A 6000-nucleotide genomic window follows, 5' to 3' on the forward strand; every position below is an offset into this window, starting at 1 on the left:
TAAAAATGGTTCAAGTGGTATCTTTTCTTTGCGGTTGACCCCTGTTTCTTTTCAAGCAGAGACATACATCATTCCTTTGCGTTAACCCTTCTTCCCATCCTGCTCAGAATGGAACCCGAATCCCTTCCCAAGGCATTTACAGTCCGGTGCGACCCGGCCCCTGGCCTCTTCCCACCTGTCTTAGGCCTCGGTCATTCCAGGTCACCGCCCAGCTGCCCCTCTGGCCTCCCTGTTTCTTGAATTTAATCCTTTTGCCCTTGCTGGTGCCTCCGTCCAGGAGACGGTTCTCTGTTCCCCCTGGAAGACAGTGCACGTCTCAACTCAAACCCATCTTCTCAGAGAGAGACCTCCCTTCAAGTAGCCTCCCCAGATCTCCCCCTCCCCCGGTCCACTCTACTGATTTCCTGCCTCGTCCAGTTTCCCGCTGCCCTCTCCCACCCACCGGAAGGTGGCTCCACGGTGGAGAGCTCCTTCTCTGGGCGTTTATAGCCCCTCCCTGGCACAAGCACACACACCCCCGCCCCCCCCCCCCCAGCAAGCCTTGCATCAACATCTATTAAGGACGATAAGTAAGTAAAGAGAGCTTTCAAGTGTCAAGGAGCGATGCTTAATTGCGTTTTAACTGTGTTCAGCTTTGCATGTGAACCTTCATTTTGAAGTTGGTTTTCTCATAAAAAAAATAAATAATAATAATAATAATAGCTCTCATTGGCCTGGTGAGTTTCACATTAATGATTTTTACAAGATTCTTTCCCACATGTAAGCATGATATGAGAATAATATGATCTCGGGAGACTGGTTTCCCCTGTATCAATTATTATTATTTTTAAAAACCACTTATAAGAGTTAAGACACAAAAGATGAAGATATTTCTTAAGCTCCTTTACACACAAGTCATAAAAAAAAACAAAACACCAAAGATCATGGAAAAAGGAATCCCACGCCCTTCTGACTGAATATTTTCCAGAGTAAAACTAGTTCCTCCACTAAAAGTCAAAGGAATGACTGCTAAGCTCTAAAATTATGACGAGGGGTGGACAAAAACTTCCTGAGAGAGATGGAAGAAAATTGAATTCCCATATTAAAATTCTGTGAACCACATGGCACCTTAACCCTTACATACTGGCTACTTGATACATTTACTGTTTGTAACAAAGGTGACAATTTCAGAATTATGTGTCAGAATTATATGTCCCACCCTCTGTCCCCAGGGCTATTCAGAATCCCACCAACATGGCCCCCTGCCCTGTACTGCCTCCTAAGGCACCGTTCCATTACCCCGTCCAATTTAAACCTCCTGTCCCACGTCCAGTCCTTCAAGCTGCCGTGACAGACAGGTCAATCTGATCAACGACACCATCATGATGTGCTCACGATACCCAAAGCATTTTTGGGCCAGCACAGGCTGTCCGCTCACTTACACATCAGCAGTGGCCTCTGAAAGGCCTTTGCCCTCACAAGGAAGTGTGGCCACATGGCTTTCTGGTGACATAGAGGAGCGTGGGAGGGGACAAAGGCTTCAGAGGAAAGAGGAGAGAAAGCCCCAGGGGCCTGTGGAAGGCGGCCAGAGGAAGGGTCTTTGCATATGGGAGCCTGCCACTCAGGAGACAGATTTGGGCTGGAAAGAAAGAGACTTGGGAGAATCAGAACCTTGGCAGCAGGAGCACCTGAGGTTGTCCGGGAAAAGTGGGTCAGGGGAGCAGAGACAGCCACTCCTCTCGGTTTCTACTAGCACCTGCCGGGTGGGCCTCGATTCCTGCCACCCCCATTCTCTTCTCTATTAAGCAGCTAAAACGGTCCTTTGGATAACTTGATCCTTCTCAAAACTCCCTAAACACTTCCAACCTCATCATAGAAACAAAACAAAGTTCCAACAATAGCTTACAAGGCCCTATGGGGTCTGAAGCCCATTATTTTTCCAACCTCACCTCCTACGATTCCCTCCATTCCACCACAGGGCCATTCTTCCTGCTCCCGCACTCCCAGGCATGCTCCCTGCCTCAGGGCCTTTGCACAGCTGCTCCCTCTGCCTGAATGGTCTTACATGTCAGTTCCTTTACCTTTTTTTTTTTCCCTCAGTTTTTCCATTAATTCAAGGGAGAGAGAGGGGGAGAGGGGATGGGAGAAAGAGGGAGAAAGAAAGAGAAAGAAGCATCAACTCACTGTTTCACTTAATTGTTCTATTTAGTTGTGCCCTCATTGATTGCTTCTTGTGTGTGCCCTGGCCGGGGATCGAACCCACAACCTCTGGCACAAATGGGTTGATGCTTTATCCACTGAGCCATGCAGCCAGGGCCTTCTTTACCTTCTTTTTTCTTTTTTTTTCTTTTTTTAAGGCTTTGCTCAAATGCTATCATCTCAAAAAGACCTAGTCTAATAAAGTCCTTAAGTTATTTATTCTTTAAATTCCCCACACACACACTTTATTCTCCCTCCTCTCCACTCTGTTCATTTCCTTTTTAAAGCACTTATTAAATTGTAGCTTTTCTAATAATTTACTTTGTTGTGTGTCCATTTAGATATTTTTCTCCAAGGGCAGGGATTTTTGTTGGTTTTGCTCTCTAATGTATCCCACGTGCCTAGAACAGTACTGGGCCTATAGCAGGCTCGATACACATGTAGTTGAACGTCAACTGACATCTAAGAACCCCGAGGAACGCTAACGTTGTTAGGCAGAAGGTGAGGCTCCCCCCAAAAGAAAATCGTAAGGGGTCTCCTCTCACACTAAAGGACCGTGAGGAGGTTACGGTTTCAACAAATAAAAAGGAGATGTTTCAAGAAAGAAATGAGATGCCGACTGAGGGACACCCAGCGGATTTAGGGACAGATTTAGCTGACTAGGGTGAGAGGCGTGGCAGCGACCTGTGACCACGACAAACGAGATGTATTCCAATAGAGCTTATTGAACGGTGAGAGGAAAGATGCCCACTGAAGCCATGAAATCATCAAGCTTACAGAGTACAGAGATGAGATTTTACAGTTTGTCGCTGGATAGCAACACCCCCCTTCCCCAGACTGAATGATTGATGACAGCGTTCATTTGCTGATTGCTCAAGATTCTGTGGCTGGATGGGACCCCACTGGGCAGTCCCATTTTCACGGGGCGTGAGCCTAGGGCAGGAGTCAACACACTTTGCTGTAAAGGGCGAAAGGGTTATGTTAGGCTCGGTGGGCCTGCCGGCCTCTGCCAGGACGCTGCGGCTCTACCGCCGCCATGAGAAAGCCGCCATTGACCACACGTAAATAAGCGGGTGTGGCTGTGTGCCAGTGAGACTCGGCTCGCAGAGTGGGGCGGGGTTGGCCGCTTCGGGCTGAAAGCCATCGTTTGCTCCTCCCTCTAGGGTGGCGTCTCCCAGCTGGCTCCCTCCTGGGGTGCCTTTGTCCTCCTCCCCATGGCTCTTTCCTGTGGCACCATCCGTTTGCAGCACGGTGGCTGGTCCCAAGATGACAGGCAGGAGTCGACAGGGTTTTGTAAGGTGGGGGCCCGGGAATGTGCATAGTGTCGCTGTCCGTATCGGGGTCGGATGGTGCGAGTCCCAGGACCCCCTCCAGGGTGTGGACGCCAGCAGGCAGCAGGTCCCTGGAGGGCACCGAGTGTCCCAGTCGGCCACACCCCTCTCAGAGCTGTGCTGATTCGCCGTGTTGCCCTCTGCGTTCCGTGTGGAGACCCGCACCCACGGAAAAGACGCTGTGACTCGCGAAGCCGTCCTCGCCCTCCGACGGGGCTCCTTTCGAGGGTTCTTGTTTTGTATGGTCGAGGGAAAGAGGGTGTGATTTTATTATTTGAAGACAGCCGGAGAAATTAGTTCCTTCCCAGTAGCCTGAGAAAACCCTACTAGGCCTTCTGACACCCACCCTTGAGAATGCCATTTCCAAAGAACAGGGCTTAAGCAAGAAGGCACCACACCCACTGAACTCAAGACGATGAATATGATAGAAAAGGGGTTACTAGTAGGGCACTTTCCATGCTTAACTACTTGAAGATGTAGCAGAGGGATGTTATTGTGCAAAAGTTAGTGATTTATCTTTATGCCGTAGACTCGTTTATGCCCTCATGAATTTACAAGATCGTTATCGACCTCTTATTAACTGCCAGGCCTCGGACCAGGCTGTGGTGGAGACAGCCGTCACACATTTCTTTGTGCAGGTATAACCAATTAGGTGACCTTCAATGTACAATAAAACAAAGGCTTCAGGAGAGCAGATCGGCTCAGGGGACAGAAAGGAAGGGAGATATTTAATTCCCATAAAATGACTGAACCATAAGAACACCAAATGCATATAAATACAGTATGTCTAGATTGGCGTTCTAGTGAACCCGTATGGTTTGGCATATCCAGACCACCATGTTAATTAAATACTTTCATTGCAGTGATAAGGAAGTAGTACTAGAATGTTTATGGGAAGCACTGATACTACCCTTTAAAAAAGTATGACCAAAAAGTATAACACATGCTGTCAGGGACGTGTGGCTGTGTGTCCGGCGCTGCAAGACGCCACCAGGTGACCATCTTCCCCAAGTCAATTTTGCATTAATATTTTGTGAAGGGGGAAAGAAAACCACATTTTAATGGATAAATACTTTAAAATATAATTCTTATCACTGTGCAATGAAACTACAAAGTATTTTTAAAGGTTTTTCACAGGTGAAAATTAAAACAGTCTCTATTAAACACATAAGTGAAAGTAGGAATAAAAACCACAAAAGCAGTGTTTCTAAAGAATAATAATAATAATGAAAGCACCGTAGGTGAAAATGTATGGGAACCATTTAGGGCGGTGACCAGAGGGAGACTCACAGCCTTAAATACTTCTGTTTGTGAAAATAAAAGAAGGAAAACAAATGAGTGACACTCCCCACTCAGAAAAGCTAACGAAACCACAACGAAGACACCCAGGAAGACGTCAGGAAAGAAGTGATACATATTAGATCAGAAATTAGTGGGGTAAAAAAAAAAAAAAATCAGAAAAATAAGAGAACTAATTAATGATCAAAATGGCAGTTCCTTGGGAGTAGAGGGAACACCCAGCTAACCTAATCAAAAAAGAAAAAAGCATAAGTATACAAAAAAGAAAAACGAGTAATTAGTTTTAATGCGAAAGAAATTTTATTGAAATCATGAGAGACCACGTTGCACAATCCTACGCAAATAAATTTGAAACTTAAGATGACACGGATAATTTTCTAGGGATACAATTTTACGAAATTGACCACAATAGAGAGAAAATGCTTAAGCAGAGAAATTTCCATACCAGTATTAAAGAACATTTCAAAGAACTGCATAATAAATCATAACACGCAGATGGCTTCCCAGGGGAATTCTACCAAATGTTCAAAATTTCAATAATCTCAAGGTGACATGAATTTTTCCAGAGCATAAAATACAGAGATAAACTTTGAAGTTTTGTAGAAAGTATTTATTATTTATTATTAACTTGTATTTATTACTTAAATGAATAAATATAGCACACACACACAATAACCTACTGATTACTTATGAATATTGATTCTTTTAAAAGACCTAAATAAAACATGAGCAAACAGAATCCAAGGTCATGATCAAATGAACTGTATACATCAGGAACACTAAAGTGGTTGGATATTAGAAAGTCCATTAACATGATTCACCATATTAATTAATGGGAGAACAGTTCTATAATTGATTCAGTAAACCTGAAAAGGCTTTTGAAACGATTCAACACTCATTCCAATACTAGATAAAATGGGAAGATGGATATCTCCTTAACATCATAAAAAAAATACCTACGTCCAAAAACTAGCTTTCTATTTAACTGGAAAACACTAGAGACGTTCCCAGTCAAAGCAGGGATTCGGCAAGAATGCCAACAATTTCTGCTACCGTGCCATGTCATTTTGGCGATATCAGCCAGTGCAATGAGACAGGAGAAAGGAATTTGTTACAAGAATTGGAAAAGCAGAAGTGTAACTAAATTTGCAGATGATCGAAGAGCATCCCTGAAAAACGCAAGGAGTTCAAT

The sequence above is a fragment of the Saccopteryx bilineata genome, chromosome 10 (genome assembly GCF_036850765.1).
Source record: "Saccopteryx bilineata isolate mSacBil1 chromosome 10, mSacBil1_pri_phased_curated, whole genome shotgun sequence".
Classification (NCBI taxonomy): domain Eukaryota; kingdom Metazoa; phylum Chordata; class Mammalia; order Chiroptera; family Emballonuridae; genus Saccopteryx; species Saccopteryx bilineata.